At 33.6% G+C, this 19,175-nt stretch overlaps 1 protein-coding gene across 2 annotated transcripts in view; it reads right to left on the bottom strand.

Moving 5' to 3' along the window:
• LOC109608656 (CUGBP Elav-like family member 4) overlaps positions 1 to 19,175 on the bottom strand; it is a 334,021-nt gene that overhangs the window by 241,462 nt on the left and 73,384 nt on the right. Inside the window, exon 2 of one of the 2 annotated variants that reach the window (XM_020025167.2) lies at positions 13,570 to 13,640. The exons of the other annotated variant lie outside the window; for it this stretch is intronic. The gene's annotated coding sequence lies outside the window, so the exon portion shown is untranslated. The remainder of the gene's footprint in view (positions 1 to 13,569; positions 13,641 to 19,175) is intronic. 2 annotated transcript variants of the gene reach the window in all.

The following is a 19,175-nucleotide window of genomic DNA, read 5'->3' as shown; positions in this document are numbered from 1 at the left end:
ATTCAAAGCTACTTGTCGAATTGAAACGAAAACCATTAAGTATTAACACATTCCAATCAATTCAATCAGTCGTCTTAAATATTTGACACCTAAGCACCTAAGCAAATTTGTTTCGTTGAATATTTTAACAAAAATTGAAGGAGTACTAAACATCATCTCTATTATTTCATCCTGTTAAAATTGGGAAAATCTTTCTTATGAAATTTCTACAATTCAGCATCAGACATGATCAATTCGTGGAATTAAGTTATTATTATCGCAGTGTAAGACTTCCTTTTGAGGCTGGTTTATGGCGTAATTTATTCAACGGCATATTGTAACATTCTCACATGTTGGCTCGTTTACAAAAGCCCAAATATTATGAATCATTTACATAGATTATGGCCAGTGATGGGTGAAAACCGTTTTCGGTGTCCTAATATATGGTCCTAATTTAACACAACGCCCAGAAAGAGCTTTTATGTTGGAAGAAAGATGGCAAAGGTGGGTAACTTAATAAAGTATTACGGGGTAAGTAATGAAGGACCACGAGACTCGTGCCAAGTTTTAAATTTCCACTGATTTGATCGTAACTGAAATGCAGCTGAATACCTGGCTGTTTATTTTTGTGTACGTATGCATGGAATATTATCGCTTCTTTATAAGTGTGTCTAGTAAAAATTTACAATTACTGTTATTGCCCGGAGTTTTATATTTTTCCTACCAGCAGACTCAGATTATTACTATAACAGAGCGTAATGGGTCGGTTTATAAGAAATGGAATCGCAACGGACGACTCGTTTGCATACAAACTTCTTTATTTGGGATGTTTGCAAAGTTCCCGGTACAAAATTTATTCAGTAATGATAAGTGCTTTGTATAAGTTTGGGAAAATAAAACGGCGGCGTTTTTATGACACTGGAAATATTATTGACTTACAGAAGGAAACAAATTATATACACGTTGCATTACAACTGCACATCGCATTTTCTTTTTTTTTAATTTAAAGGTGCGAAGCTTCAAGCTATTTGCCACTTTCATTATGCTCTTTTAATAAGAATCTACGCGAGCATTCTCAACATAATTAAGTATAACAACTTTTTATGACTTAATTACGTATTTGAATAATTTTAAAGTACCTATAGACATTAATTTGAGTGTGTCATTTTACTCGTCATAACATTTTTTCATCAGTGACTCACAAGGATATTTTTAATGTGGAGAATCTATTTTTCAATTAAACTTTTAAACTAACACAAATTAGTAGAGTCAAATGGAGGCCCGGCATACAATAGAAGTTGCATGGGGGTTTCATCACGGACATCCGCCCCCGAATAACAACGGGGCTTGTTGCACAAACGCGAGGGGGTGGAGGGTGGTGGTGCCGCCGTCTATGCTGGATACATCGAAGTTGGACCAACTCGGGTGTTTACCTAAGGTGTAACGAAAACTTTGCGGCCACGAAACTAATTTGCCTTGAAATGGGAATAAAACAACGTGGGGGATTCATTCCGCGCCGCACAAGACCGGGAATTTCATTTCGCCGAGTTTTTCACCCGCAAAATGATTCCTATAATTCATATTTTAATTATGCAAATTTATGTCGGGGAGTTGGGTGTTTCTTCCGCCTTTTTGTCTAAGTAATTATCGTGATGGGTGGGATTTTTATGAATTAATATTGCGGGCCGGAATTTAAACAATGTGCGCATTTGTTGAAAATGCTGCAACAATGTTATATGAAATAGGTCACGTGCAGCCATTTTAACATAATGGAACTATTGTAATCAACATGTAAAAACCGGCGCGAGTACACTCTTTTGTGTTTTTTGCAATTTTAAGTGGTATTAGGTCGCCAAAGTGCATAATATATGGGTTACATTGTCGGGCTTGCATTAGTACGTCGCCGATTTTTTTATCGTTGCTTTGCCGTTGTCTTAATTAAAAAATAAAATTGCGCAATTATTATTACAATTGCTTAATCTAAGCAAAAACATATTGTATATATGTATGGTATGTGAAAACATAAGCTTAAATTATTCCAAATATATATTTTTGAATTTCACATTTATATATAATATATAATAAAAGTCTATTAGCTTTAGGTAATTTATTTATTCAAATTATAAATTAAACACGAATATACTTAAAAATTGTAAATTACCTATATTATATTACTGTTTCATGTTTATTAATAAAATATGGCAATAACACATATTTATTAGTAATGCAATTAATATTCCAATTTAATAAAATAAATACAGATACAGCATAATATTTATTTGTAATCAAATTATGAAAACAACTTTTCATACTAAAAAATATAACTGTTAATCGTTGTAATTATAATTCGTTTCATAATTGAATTTGGGATTAAAATTTATAAAATTTATCAGTTTTTTTAGATTATTAGATAATTAAATATTACTGAAAAACCCTCTGGAATAAGTTTGTCAATTTTTTTTATGTTTAATCCATTCCGTTCTGATTCTTCATAACAAAAAAGACCAGATGAAATCGAAGACAATTTCAAAATGTTAAACATGAAATTCTAATATTAGTCCAAATATTTCTCCATTTGATCATTATTTATTTTTGCCATTATCTAATTTTGTGTGGCTGAAAAGGAGGTCAAAACTGTGGTTGATTAGTTGAACTTCTCATCAAAACTTTGTAAAAACTTTGCTGAATACAATTGTGAATCAGTGCATGTAATTTTGGACGTCTGAATTTATTATGGTATTAAATTAATACTATTAATTGTCGGTGACGCTAGAAAATCAAATTCCTGCGAGTTATGGTGCGAATTTAATGCAGCTGAAACGCGAAAGAGGCCATCAAGGGGCCAGAGGTGGTTTAATGCCTCAGTCGTAAACTCGTGTCTGGCGTCTGATCGTACTGGTTGACGTCTCGACAATCGGCATTGTTGTCGTTTATTTTCCAATCTATATTTTCGTCGGCTTAGTGCAATGGCTGCTTTTACCACCTAAGTGCTAGCTTACAATTTCTTATTTATGTGAAATAATAATAAAATCATTATCCACGTATAGACTACCAATAAAAAAACCGGAAAGAAAACTCGAGTTCATGAGTGTTTTTCCCTCGAGCAATCGAGTTTTATAATTCGCCGAGTGATCCGCACAACACGGAACAGTTTGAGCAATTTAAGTTAAAACAGTCTGAATTAGTTTTGTCGAGTGGGAGAACAATGGGACGATCAGCGTTTTATGCGATCCATCGCTCAGGAACAATGGGGCACTGAGGGGAGGAGAGCGAGTGTTGCTGGCAGCATCATCTGCGAAAACAGACAACTGCAAAATCTTTCATTGTAACCGTAATGAAGACGGATGATCATAAGATGTGACGACGCGTTCAAAAGCTCCCGACGTCGTCTGATAAGTTTAAATATATTACCGCCATTTAGTGATGGAATACTGATACATTGTTATTAGGTTTTTGATTTTGTAAAAAGAATCGGTGTTCATGATATATCTTTTATCATTTTTAATTATTTCTCTAATTGATCTTTATTTAATTCAACTTATTAGTTTAGTATTACTCCATGAACTACATGTTCGAACGTAGATATGTATAAATTAAGTTCTATGGCATCCGACGTTGAAAAGTTTAATGTAGTTTTGCACATTTAGACTTTTCGAAACCATTCAGTCAGGCCTACGCTAGCAAAAAGTACCCTAAGCGAGGATAGACATTTTCCGATGCTTTCAGATAAAAGCTTAAAGTAAACTTATCGCCAGTTTGGCTGGAACTTTTGGGGCGAATCCCGACGAAGTACATATCCGAAGACGGCGAAAAGTCAAGGTACGGCAAGAAAATGGAAGGATAATTTGCTCTTCCTAAATTTTGCAAGAACTCTGGACAAACTACCGTTTGTTTTCGCGTCCACATATTTCAACCTGTCGCCACTCTCAGAGGGGCGCCTTGATAACCTTATTTACGACGACATAATGACGAGGGTAACATCGATTTTTTAAAAGCCATCGGTGCCGTTCCCTAATATTTTAATAATATGCACACATTTTACGTCTTGGGACCCCCGGATTGAGTTCGCACTCGAGATATGAGAAATATATCGCGCATATGTTTCTCTCTTGGCCGGAAAACGTGGGTATTTGAATTTATTTCAATTTTCAAACTCGTAAAATTTTAAGCTTCGAAGAATTATTATTTTATAAAGCCATTTGAAGAGTGTGTATATCTTAAAATATTTATTGATTCGGAATATATTGTATTAAATTTTTATTTAATGCGAGTTTAAAGGGTGCATTAAACCCGTGGACATCTCTGAAATACGTGCCATCGTAAACCTACTTTCCCTCGAAACTAGTAATTGGTATTCCGACGAAGCGACCATTCCTCTCCGGACAATATCAATTTGTGATATGTGGCACAAATGGAGCAGTAAAATTGTTTTGAACAGATTTCAAAACAAAATAAAATTATACTATTCGTTTTATTTCATAACCCAGATTTAGCTATTTTATAATATTGGCTTCTACATCGATATTGATAACATGATCAATTTTGCCGCCTTAAGCAAAAAGTCATTACATTAAATAGTTTATGTTCCTTCAATGATATTATCCATAAACTCACATATTTTCTATTTAGAAATAATTGATAAATGAAAAAATAAATATGTAATTAAAGAAGCTGAATGTAGACTTCAATCTCTCACTTACTTAAATCCCCATATAGACTGTTAAGTTTTATCTAGTCTTTGCGCTCGTAGCAACTTCCTTAACTGGATTAAAAGGTTGGGCTTCTGTTCTTATACAACTAAACGTAGTCCCGATATGTCACCCGGAACGCTCCGCTGATCGTGTAATTGTTTTAGCATTTTCCCATTGAAGCCGGGTGCTGAAAAGGTCATGGGAGTTTAGCCGGTTTAACGGCGCTGCTACTTTGTCAATTAATCTAATAGGTCACAATGGGAAAAGCGTTATTAAATTTTAAGCCGGATTAGTTTTAAATAATTTAGTAGAATTTGGACAGGACGGACGGACGGATCAATAAAAGCATCAAAGCACAAAGGCATTTCGTAAGTTAATTAGAAATCTAAAAGTCTTTGACCAATGCTCGTTCATATCCTGTTGTTAAATTTTCGTGTATCAGAGTTTGTATCAATCAAGCTCTGCATTATTCATTTCGTGGTCGGGTTATTGGGTTTCCCAAACTAAATCCCATCCTATATTGTCTCGCAACTTTACTACTTCATAAAAATCCACGGCATGTCACACTTTGTATGTAATGAAGTTACCGAAAGTTTAAATTTATTTTCAAAGTGTGCAAGTTTGTGTAATAACAAACTTTGACACAGTTTTTGCTCCCCTTTGACGGTTGTTTGGGATTTTGAGCGCGTTGGACGGGGGAAAGCTCCACTCGCAAAAATTTTACGCACTATCTACCCTAGGGGATTTCAATCAAATCACTGTTGTAAAACTGTCAAAGAAAGTGGAATGTATGAGGGATGGTAACGAAATTTGTCACTGTTTGAAAACATTATTTTTATATGGGAATATTTTAGGATCAATCAATGATTCAAAGACTCTTTCAATATTGATTATTCATTTACATTCCGGAAAAAATGTATAATTATTTAACATTTTTTAACAAATAATTTTGCATACAAAATGGGTTTAAATTTCTCATGCTTCAAATTGTTAAAAGTTTGCTCATGTGGGACGAACCAGTCCTGTTCATATAATCCAATAATATTTTAGTTTCTAACATTTTATATCTATAAAATTATAATAATTTAGCGATAAACTAAATTAAATTCAATAAATTTAAAATACTAACATATTTTCATCTAATTTAAATAACGAGGAGGTTAATAAACAGTCATAGGCTATTTGAATTAGCAAGCTACGTGATATAATTAGCAAGTAATTTATATGATAACAATAAATTGCCAGAGAACGATAACAACAAACTCTGTGTAATGCAAATTCGTTTTATGTACGGGAGTCTACATAAATAATTTCAAGTTGGAAACCGTACAACTGTTTCATTAAGGGCATTAATAAATACAACGTGTCACCTTCATATAATTTACAATGTAGGATTTCGTATACAATGGGAATGGAACCGTTAAATGAATAGTTACAATATTTTTGAACGTGTACTCCCTATTTGTATTCCGATGTGGCGCAGTCATGTACAATTTATATTATCAATAAATAACAAGAGGCAAAAACACAAATTGATTCCGAGGAAAGCCGCAACAGTTCAACGTCATTTTCGCACTGGCCGGCCAGACGTCTAAACGTGGCGATGAAAAATATGTATTTTTTGCAATAAAACCTGCCCTTTTATTAGTTTCGTTATTGCTTTCGAATGAGCGCTTGAAAGAAATGCAATCTACGTATCAGATACATCGAGCAAAACGGGATGCCTTTTACTTTGATCGAATTGATATCCGGTTTATGTTTTTTCTTCCCTAGGATTTCGTAATGTTTTTTACGTTTCCCATTCACTTTGAAAATGTGTCGTGTTTTATATTTAAAGCAACACCCCACGATTTTTCAATGACTTAAAATTCATCTTCTTACATTCATAATTTGTCATAAAAAATATTCCATTTTCTTTCACGAATAAAAGATGATACAGAAGCACCTCTTGACATCAAAGGACATAAAAGTGATTTCCAACGCGCAATATTATTCCGTATTATATTGTGGGTTCGGAGGTAGAATTTAACTTAAAGTATCCGTCGAATATCGATTTTGGATGCATGTTTGACAAGAGTGATGGAGCAATCGAAGCTACCGGCTCGACGGGACATGTAATTAACATGCAAATGCTTCCCGTCCTTCAATTTGGCCGGAGGCGCTGGCCAAATCTCCGCTCCCTCCGCCCAGAACCACGGTCGATTTCATCTCCCGCCACATCATATCAAAATAACTGGCGCCGGTGTTCCACCTGAAAATGCTATTATCGTCCTTGATGGACCTATTCGTTCATAGCGGATTTTCGCCCGGAATTAAATTACGCTGTTCACTTTTATAATGGTTTATATTTAAATGATATAAAGAGCCTCGTAACTATTTTGTTAATGTCTTCCCCTTCCCAAAGCACCTTGTAACTTTATGAGTCGAAAGAGCATAATAACCAAAATGTATTATTGTATTATTATATTAAATGATTGTTATTTCGACCACGCAAATTCATTTGTTCCATATTTTCCCCAAAGGCGTGTCCACAATATCAGATTAAATGTGGATAAATTCCCGTTACATCCCCACTTAAAAAAAAATCGACCAACCATCATGTTGTTAATATCAAAGAAACAAATAATTTAATTAGAACCGTGCCTGTCTCGAAAAAACTACCAAATTCGGGTTAATTCGACGTCCGTACGTCGTTTACAGATGGCGTGGTACATTCGGGGGGGCGGAACGCGAGGTCGTTGACAAAGGGACGGGGAGGTCGATGAGAGCTCGCGACAAGACGTGCCGCGAATCCAGCACCACACATTAAGTCCGCGAGAGACACAATCGGTAATGGGGGACACCTCGCCGGATCAGGGATGGAATCGCATGCTTCAGGGCCCTTGTATCCCAACCTAATTTCACGAGCACACTTCAGTGAGTAATGAGTCCTCAATTAGTTCCCTACTGTTTAAGTTTAATGTCTGTTTTTTAAAAGCCATTGTTATTGTGTTCTTCATCCCTCATTCTTTTTCTTTAAACAATCAATAATATTTTACATGCAACTTTAAGTTGCTGTAAACATAAAATTTTAATTTTGAGCAAAATTGTATCCAATTTTTGAGCGCGTTCTAAAATTTACATAAGCTTAAATTAGCTGTTTAACGCTTATGTATCTGTAATATGAAGTTTACGGCTAATTTTACCGTGCAAAACTTTTTACATGCATACTCACGTAAAAGACTCGAAACAGTCAAACTCACCTGAAACAGAAAGGAATGCAAAAATAAACATGACGTTCAAGTATCAAATAAAAGTTTACGATAATTACAACAATTATAGCGAAACGCTGCGCGCTTATGTGTCCCGGACCTGAACAAATAAAAATCCAGCGGAAATATAATAAAGGTGGTTTTATATGGTTGACAACATCTGTGTGCCACCCAACAGACTTCTGTTTATACTTTGAGCATTTCCAGTTCTTTTCATTTCGCTATAATGCCGCAATTTCCCGCCTCTAATTAAGACTTACTGCTAAATAAAACTTTTTTCCGACGGAGTTTCAAAAAGAAAAGGGATACTGTTCTCAAGATAAAACTTAATTTATTAATTAAGCTCTGCTGAACGTAAAGTCTTTATACCAACAGAATGAAAATTGATTGTTCGTTTTTCTTTCATCGGTTGCTCAAATTAAATTAGATTTGGATCTGCCTCCAATTACAAGGGCACTACAATTTTCAACGTAATTGAAAAGTTAAAACCAAAGGGTTTATTCATAACAGCAAATATGATTTAAGGTAAACAGTTACAATGCAAATTTGTTTAAGGCACGTCCAAAATTCTTCACGTTTTCATGAAACAAGTGGTTTAATTTAAGAATATTATAATAATAATAATAATTTAATCTTTTGAAGAATATTTGGTGATAAATGAAATAAATAGTGATAAAAAGGAAAATGTTAATGTTCTTGCATAGCGGTTTTTAAACGTATTAAGTGTAAAATCGTTTAATAAACTTTAGTCCTAGTTGAACTTGAAATCTAGAACGTGATATACGACCCGATTATTCTAAATTTAGCGCTGTAAATCAGTTTGCACAAAAGAACTTCATTATCCAATTTTCCTACTAATGGCCATCAAATATGCATGAGTATGGATTATAAACCTCGTGCTCTCATTTATGCTATAATTGAAGTATTATTACACATTTAAATTTCTTTGTTGCTTGGGAAAAAACACGTTATTTACATTACAAAAAAATCAACTTGTTTTTCTATTATTGCCACATCTATTCTAATTTACCCGGAACATTCCATTGATTTGATTCCGTATCGTCAGCTGAAAAGGCGTGTGCACTTGTTTGAAAAAAAAAAAATCATCCCTTTTCGGTTGTTTTTATTTTAATTCGGTGGTGCCTTTGTAGGATCAAAGGAACCTCTGATTGAACACAGCACTTTGCCACAGGGTTGAATTCGTATTCATGTTTAAATATTCCACTTTTGGGATTCAATCAACGGATGTGTTTGCATGATAAAACAAAATATACATATAAATTTATTTCCGCATAGATATACAGCCTGATCCGTGGGCTTTTTCGATCAGCCGGATCGCGTCCAATCATTTTTTTTTCAACTACCCATGGGCGTCGAAATATTGGGGTAAAATATGTTGAAAAAAATATTTTGTTATAAAATGTTCAATGGAATATATTGAGCAGCATTTCAACAATAACAATGCATGAAATATTTTACAAAGTTTAATTAGAATTATTTTCCAATAAGCTAATAACAGGTAAGTGACTGGACAAAGGAATTGAATCATTAAATTCACATTTAGTTGACACCGGCGACCAAATCCATCTTTGTTTCGGCTCTATTTTATAGTTTTCAATATCAATCCCCGCCCCAAATTCCCACATGTGTAAAACCGTCGCCATCGTTCCAAAATACCCCGTAAAATCTTCAGGACTTTGTGGCCCGTCATAAATATTAAACACTGTTTTCGTAGAAAAGCCCAGAAAAATAATGGCTTATCTGTGTTATTGTATTCTCGTTATATCGTGATGTTAATGCCAGAGGCGTCTTTAAAAACCGATTAGTTATTGAGCTATTCCGGCAATAATGAAAGGAAGCGATCCAACATTATGCATTTGGGCAAAACCAACTCAAACATCGTTACTCCAAATAATGTTCTTTTGCTTGTATATGTAATTTAGATTAGATGTTCATTGTTAAATATGAAATTTGCTTATAATAATAAGGAATATAAAGGAATTCTTGTTATCTAAAAATTTGTGACGTAACTGAAGAAAAATTATTTGAACCTGGCTGTCGACAGTGCTTGATTTTCGATTTATCCTCGAAAAGGCCAACATCAGCGTCTCGCTTTACGTAAAGTTTAGCATTAATTTTTTTCGCTGCCCCGAGCGTGATCAAAGCGAATGCAAAATACTTTCAGGTGCCCGCGTTATCATATTTCAAATAATGTAAACATAACATGCCTTTGATCTCCAACCCCTTAGCTACGAAACATCAAGATATATTTGCGCAATTTTATTTTAAATTCACGTGCAGTTGTTTTCTTGATGGATGCATGTTTAATCAGGCGGATGCTGATGCGGAACGAAGTGTGGTTAATTCCACAACAACTTTAGCCGTAGCGTTTCTCCACTCTGCCGACGAGAATTTAAATATTTCATAATACAAGCATCAAAATTATTCGTTTATTTTCTTTATTTAAAATATGCATATACGTACTTACGTGTACGTATTATATTTTCTAGACATTTGCTTATGTCGTATCTGTTCTCTTCTAATTATACTCAGAGTCAAGGAATGAACATTGTACCACATTTGTAGATGATGGTAGAGGAATAAATTACTACTAGTTCAAGGTGTCGCTACCATTTCTACTAATATGTCATAGCAATAAATTACTTGCGTTTCTCCAATTTAAGGGATTAGCATCTTCAAATGTACCACTTTCATATTAAAAACAGTTTTAGTCTAATATTCAAAATTGAAAAAATATTTTAACTTGAGGTTTTCTTTGAATTCAGTTTGGATACTTTTTAATAGCTTATTGATGCAATCAGATAAAATTGAGAACTATTGATTTGAAAAGAATTTGGCAACTCACTCGGCGAATAACACTTATTATTAATCCACACAGAATTCACGAATCACGATCCAAGAACCCAATAAATGTCCATTATCAGCGCATGATGGATGTTCCCATTCTATTACCGTTGATTAGACGGTCGGAAATAAATTCAATTTGTCGCTATCGCCCAAATAAAGAATCGAATTGCTTAGATATGGATATCACGGTAGATATATGTGACAAACATCAATAACGTGATAGATTTTGTTCCAAGTTGGCGCACCGCCAATTGTCGGTGCTCACCCTTCGAAGACGGAGGGAAAACCCATCACGCATCCCGTGTAACGTTATTGTTGTTGCCATGGTGAGGATGTCTGTTCGTGTTTAATATTTTCTTTTTTTTTTCATTTTTCCTCTCTGTTTTAGAACCCGAAAGATGAAAGAAAGTGAATTAGCCAAGGTCTTTGTTGTTTTGCCAGTGAATCTGGTTAGGCTCCTGGAAAAGTGCGAGAACAGAAACGTGATTTTCACCTAATGGCTGGATGCCTGATTGAAAAAGAATGTTATGAAAATGTTAAGAAAACCTTTGAAGCTAAAAGCGCAGAATATTATTAAATATTTCCAAAGTATACAGTATTTGATTCACCTCTCCTTAGTTGAAATGAAATGAAACAAAATTTTACTCCAATTGCAAATTTATATTGTTACTATTTATTACTATTAATTGAAATATTGAATTTTGGTGTAACTAAATCTACTTGACTTGAATAATATTAAAATGTTAAGATAACCTGATCAGATTGCTTAACCGAACCGAAATACTTCGGCAAAGTAATCGAGAAGAGAATCCACCGGGGATCGTGTAATTCTATGGCCTTGTTAGCACTTCCTTACTTATTCGAATAAATGCTATGCTAGTTCCGGCCATCCCAAGTGGCACGTAAGCCTGTTAGAGATGGCCGGGGGGAGCGGCTAAGACAACAGACCCGTATTTGATTAGAGAGTAGCCTTGATATCCCGCATCCCTCACGTCGTTAGAGTTGCACCCGGTCCGGATGACTTGTCCCTTCGTGCTTCGAGCAGGGATAAGCTCTTCTCGTAACTAAACCCTAATACTAGTACTTTTCACGACCGGTTTTTACAACTAGAAAGCCGCGACGTAGCCAGTCGATTTCGTGCTCCCTTAATTTATGGTCTATAAGAAAGGCAAGAAAAAAAGCGGACTCAGCGATGGGCCGACCGACGAATGTAAATTTATCTCGGCTAGCTCGAACACACTATTTTATTATTTAAGACGGTCCATTCGGCCGTGATAATCCTTTGAACGATGGCTTCAGAAGAGTTCGTGCTGCATACGGATTATCGCATTATTTAGTCGGAAAGAAGCACGGTTTTTGACGGAAATTTAATTAATTATTCTATGGGGCAGTAAATTTTGCAACATCAGCGTTGATTCAACATCTGGAGGATACAAGCTTGTTGACCTGATTTTTTAGATTTAAATGCTGCTTAATTCGTGCCATAATGCAAAAATTAACCCGCGTTGCTTTTAAATTCTGACTCATCTAAATTATACAAAACGGACATTATTTATGCAAATTGAAGATAACGCGAAGTATTTTTTTTTTTTCATTTTTTATTATTGTGTAAAGAAATATGATGATTATAATTTGTGTGTTAAAATAACTAATTAATGATTTGGTTACGATTAAATTGGCTTTCGATGTGAACGTGTCCGAATCAATACTCGTTTTCAGCCTTTGAAAGTTCTAATTACTCAGGTTATCTACATCACCCATTCCGGTTAGAACAATAATTTAAACGAACTCATTAATATTTTCCTTTGTTGGAAATTGAAACACTGGGAACAACGAGTCCTCGAAAACAACAGCTTTTTATCCCGTTAAATACACATTACTTTATCTAAACAAAATCTAAATGAACAATAAAAGAACAAGCTAAACATGCACACAATACCTATTCCAGTTATTTATTACATCTACAAACAACGAAAACAAGACAATACAACTCCGAGATTTTCCATGGCGCTGCAATAAAATGAAAACGTTTTGGATTCAGTGTTTACCTGTAGTTGTTTTCATATTATTGCTAGACAACCTCGATCCATCCTAATTGCGGGGTTACGAGGGTGTCGCAAAGACACAGGGAACTGGGTTAAGATCACTCTGGGATTCAGTCTTCGTACATTGTCGTAAGTCGGGCCAAACAATTCAAATTGCCAATTGTTATGATTTATCGGGGAAGTTATTGCGAACTTCCTGTGGCGTATACAAGTTTTATGCGTTCCAAGATTCAAATTTAGTGATATCGCGGCGCAACGAATTATTGGTTACAATGTTTCGAAAATAAAGTGTTCCCGTGTCTCAGTGGGTTATACTATCTAAATGACTTATTTCAAAAAGTTTCTGTGTGTAATATTTTATTTTAGGCCACAGTTTATCATTGATATACATTTACGACTGCTATTTCGGGATTAAATTACTTTTGGATTTTGATGTACATGTATTAATTTTCAGGTCAATATATTTCTTCCAGTAGAAGGAATTGTATTGACTTACACATTGTGGTGTCCAGATCCACACAATATTTAGGCGAGAGTGCTGTGATGCAGACAACATTTAACAAGGGGTGACAACATCAACGTGATCAGTGAACAACAGTGACTAGTAAAAAACACATTTAATAAATCAATAAACAGAAAATTAACAGGGAAAGAAAAAATAACAAGGTAGAGTACAAAAATAAAGTAACAGAAAAACACAGTGAGTTGCGGAGTGGCTCCGGGGGGCCAACGTACCACAAAACCACCATTTGTGCAGTGGACAGGACCGTCCCGAGCTGCCAGCTAGATGGCGCTGCGGTCAGTCCCTGGAACAGACAAAACTAGTCAGGAGAACGGTTCGCGTTTGCTGACTCTGCTATTTCGAACACAAACTTTCCCATACCCCATCCAAAAATCATCAATTTGTTTAACGACAATAATAATGTTATTTATAAAAATGAGACGTAACAAATAAAATTTGGTGTCCATAGGTTAACGCTTCATGTATAATAAAAGGTAAACGGACTTTGATGGAATGGTTCAAACGAATTTCAAAAATGTCGATTTCCTTCACTTGTAAATTGCTCCAAATCAACTCAAAAAAGGTATCCAATTCCGTTGCATTCCAAAAAATATACCAATGCAATTTGGCAATGGAAAAGTCGTAACGAACGCAACTGAACACATTAATCATGATAATCCGCGTGTGTCACTCAGACATCCGACATGGGATCGATAAACCGGCACCAAAATAATTCCCGTTAATGTTAATTTATTTCCATTTCGGCTCCTGCGAACTTATCGGATGCCAATGCTATGGTTCGCACAGTTCCTAAATTAATTACCGAAAAACAGGTACAAACGGTGCAATAATATTGTAACAACCATAACCGTCGGCCATAAATACGGCCATCATTGTTGGTCACTATCGGTCACGTACAAATAAGAGGTGCGGTTCGTTATGGTAATTGTGAGTAATGTTGCTTTATGCCGATAAATCATCAACTAATTATAGTCACAAACATGCAGACGCAGCAGTAATATCAATGTTCATTACACACTGCATCAGATGTTCATAACACAAACTCTATTGATTTGTGCTGAAGGGAGCTTTTTCATCCCCCTATCCAATAAACAATTGATGACTGTTAGTTTGAGTTCAATTAACCGGCATCAAACCTTAGGCATCTAGGAACATGGAATAGGAAGTCTTTTTCTGACATAAATCATTATTAATAAATGTTCATCGACAGAGAATTTTGATGTTGAAGATGGAATACTTCAACGAATTTCTTTAATTACTTTGTGCAAAAAACACTACGTAAAAATTATCTTTGATGTCCATGTAGACCGATACTGGGGATAAAGATAAAAACCTTATTTTTATAGAAATTTACTTCATTTTTTCATTCAAAATGCGATGTAAGAATTTTGTCAGGTAATATAGAAAAACAATGACAGAGCAGTGTCAGGTCGGATATAAAAATAAATTTACAATCAATAAATCTCAGTCACCAGATTATTAAAATTATGATTTAAAATATTTCTCTTCAATGAAAAAAAAAAAAACAAATTCCCAATGTTAAATGTCTTTATGATGTACAATACTTTTAAAAAACCTACACGTAACAGTAATATTTTTAACTTTTACGGAATACTTTCACTTTAGAAAATTTATCTTTCGTATATTACATGTGAAATTTCTGAATTTTTTTCATAATATGACAATTTATACTTTAATTTCAACTTTAAAATAAGAGGTCCTATTTTAAATGGAAAAGTGTGACCAATAATCACAGTTTACCAATATTTGAATAATTTGTAATTTTTGAAATATTATTTTAATTAAAACTTTTGTTACTAATTATAAAAAATATATATAATTTAAATTATATTGGGGACACAAATAAATGGAATTGGGCATTTACGTTCCTGTGTTTAACGTCTTAATTGTCTGTGTCTATTAATGTAATTATTAAATTCGCAGAATTCGTAGGCACTTTTTAATATTAAGGGCTATGTTGATACAAATGATTATCAGTTAAAAATATATTTTATAAAATGTTTAGATAGTTATAAAAAGAAATGTCTTTAATTATGGCAAAAACATTAAAATCATAATGATTATCTATGTATGGGGTATACTATTGTTAGGAGAAACACGAAACCAATTGTATTCGTTAAGCCATGCAAAGTAATTCTAACAGGGAAAGTTTTCATTTCGAATTCAGTTTGCATTCGCTGCAATTTAAATCTCGCCCGTTAAATATTATCTTACTCATGCACCGCGGGAAGCCCTTTCGGATTTTGCCGTCGCCAAATCTGATCCCACCGCCGTCAATAGTTAATATTTCCACAACATATTCACCGGATACGTTGTAATTGGCATTAAGTACATATAATCCCAGTAGGTCCTATTTACGCCATTAATTATAATCCTGCCGTAATTAATGATAATCTATACAGATAATACAATAATGCATTTGCATCTAATGTTCAATTTATATTCAGGGTATGTCTTGGCGTTTAACGATGACAGCACGGCTGCAGTCAATCACACATTAAGCATAAACAATCCGGTCGGGTCCTAACGTACACGTGTGCATCTGGCAAGTAACACGCGATTCGCATCGCCCCATAAATTTCGATCCCCGAACAACGCTCCAATCTACATATTTATATTTGAATCTGCCACGATTCAGTTTCAAGTCTCCGTTCCAGCGTTCGTGAGAAGGTGAAAAATGCACTTTCTGAATCATATTTTTGTTGAAAAACAAAAATCTAAATATACTTGGTTGCCTTTAATCAGCTAAAATTCGTTGCGAACAATGAAAGTTGATGTTTTCTATTAACGGAATATGAATGAAATTTATAATCTGCATGTTAATAGATCATCCAACATTCAGACCGTTCGCTAATGAAAATGAGGCCCTTAGATGAAACAATCCCAATATAATTTGTGTAATTAATCCCAACTTTATCCCACGCAGAGTCCTTTGAATAATCCACTTGACTTGATCCTTGATACCCAATAAATTAATTACAATGGCACATTGCCGTGTCGACTTGGAGTGAACGAAATTAAAGGTGCGCCTTTTCTATAGTTTACTACTCAATGAAAAAGTTTCGAGCCCACTAATGAGCCCGCGCCTGCGATTGCTCGACAACATTTTATAATTTTTATGGATGCCTTTTGCAAATCGTGTCTGAACTCAATCTAATCCCAAGATTTGCGTGGAGGCGTAAAATTGCCGTAATCCCGTTGACGATTTTAATATTTTTAATATACATCTGCTAAACTACTGATTATAAATTCCAGATTAAAAAATAATAATTAGATATTTTATGCAGTTACAGAATGAAAATGTTCAAACCATCTAGATAGAATATTCTAACAACACTGTGATTTAGAAAGTTGCGCGGCGAAAATTATTCGAAACACCTCGGCCAGGCTTATGTTTATTTGGGAACACTTTAATAATTGAAAAAATGTTCGCTCCCGCCGGATCCCGAATCTAAGGCGGGATGTGTATTCGACTATAAGGTAAGCACGCCTCCCTATTTGCTTGTAAACTTTTGCACTACGGGGAATAACCCCAGCATCGGTCCGACTGAAATATTCATAATAAGAAATTTTACTTGGGAGCCTTGTAAATAATAACATTTTTGCTTTAAGCTTTTTTTATTCAGCATCCTTCCATTAGTATTCGTTAAATATTTAAAGCGGCGTCGTTAATTCGGCAAGAGGTTAATGAAACATTGATTATGTTAATAATTCACTGGTGTGCAATTCGCATAAATTAAAATTAAATCTGGTTCAGTTTTCCATTGTGCAATGCTCAGTTTCATTACCGATTCGAATCGATTTAAATTTTAACTAAATGTTTACTCGTGATTTCTCTTAATGCTAATAATTTAAATATGCTAGTGAATAAATTTTCTCGTTTACGTGAATTATTTGTTTGTGGGACATTAAAGGAAATTAGTGACATTTAGAATTTAGAACTTGATAAAACTTTTATAGAAAATGTGCACAGGAAAACTATTGAATTAAATTAGTAAAATTAATTGTTTCGATTAACTTCAGTGTGCTTTTTTTCATTAGTTTTGTATTTGTATTCGACAAGTTAATCACCATTGTAATTAACAATTTTTGGCCAACGGTATATAAACAAATTCATGGCGAGAAAAAATTTGGAACAGTTTTAACGTTAAACCATAAAATGTTTACCAATGAGAAAATATTGAATACAAGAAAATAGTAGTTAGATGGAGCCCTTAATACGATATGTGTTTTGTCTTTTCAAGAAGCAAATCTTTTCTATTGACCAAAGGAGAGTTTTTCATATAAAATACTATTAAATTTTTTACTATTAAGTCTTTTTTAATACTGTTTCTTAAGATATATCAACTTCAATCTGTTGTCCAAATTGACAAGAATTAATAGTAGTAACAAATTTTTCGTTAAATATAATAATTTGACAAATAAAACACTAATTTTCGTCACATGCAAGAAGAGAATTGGCATTTGCCAAACGCTTAACTTTTGAATACCTCACACAAAAACAAAATGTGTAAAATACAATGTAACAAAAAATATATAGTTAGAAAGAGCACGAAAATATTTATTATAGTATATACAGTTTGGAATAAAAATGTTAAAGTGTAATAAAATAATAAATAAATCATGAACCAGAAACGTAAATTACATTTTCCGGTCCTAATATCAAATAATAAAAATATTAAAGTGTTTTTGCTCAGTTGCACGCTATTGTTCATAAAATTTCTACAATTACCTGTAGATTACATTTTGTTTACTTTATTAAACAAATTTTATAAATGTACACAGCAAAATATAACATTTGATGTGAACTAGTACGTCAGCCGAAATGGCATTATTTTTATGAGCATATTTTTGGAGTAGTACAAGTAAACTCGTTAAAGAATCCTTGAAGCGAGGCAACAAATCGACTCGGGCTCCAAGTATGAGCAATAGCGTCTGCAATTCGTAATTACACATAACATATATGCCATATTACCCTTATTAAGTTCGGTAAACAGGAAGTTTCGCTGTAAATGCACACTCGTAACGAACAATCTCCATTGGCAAGTTATGCGACGGTATTTTTGCCTGGCTCCAATATTTAAGGCAAACACTGTTATTTCATCTGATTACTTATATCGTTACGGCGAACTTTAATTTATTGCTTCGTTCAGACAATGGAAACTGGTACGTTGGGGATAATTTTATCTCCGTAGCCGAGTTCGAAAAGTAATCGGATCAGTCAGTTATGGGTATTAATGTTAATAATACCATTATACTTTACATTAATCATAAAATTACTTTTCAAAAATAATAATATGGGAATACTTGCAAATAAATATATTTAATAAATCAGTTGAAACATTATTGCTAGTATAAAATAATACATACATTTATTCAACATAGTTTTCTTTGACAGATCGTGTACCAATTGAATATATGTCAACTTTAAAAGAAACCAATATAAATAATAAATTACTAGTAGAAATTTTAAGAAATTCTAAATTTAAATTGAGTAAATTTCTAAATAATTAATAATAAATAATTTAAAAATTAAATATTTGAAATAATTCTATTATTCATTTAAATGTATATTGTAGTGAAATATTTATTATACATAAATAAAATATGCATCATTTTTCGTCATAGTTTGCTTAAAATATTTTTTACATAAATCACTTGTTCATTTTATTTATATGAAATTTTTCACATCAAAAAATTAATCTAAAGTGTGGGTTAAAATCATATATTTTTTCTTAAGGTTAAACAATAAATTAAAAAATTAAATTACTTAAAGACTGAATATTGAAAAAATATT

This window comes from Aethina tumida, chromosome 3 (assembly GCF_024364675.1).
Source record: "Aethina tumida isolate Nest 87 chromosome 3, icAetTumi1.1, whole genome shotgun sequence".
Lineage (NCBI taxonomy): Eukaryota > Metazoa > Arthropoda > Insecta > Coleoptera > Nitidulidae > Aethina > Aethina tumida.
The sequence above is the reverse complement of the archived record's forward strand: the minus strand, read 5'-3'. Positions and strand labels throughout refer to the sequence as shown.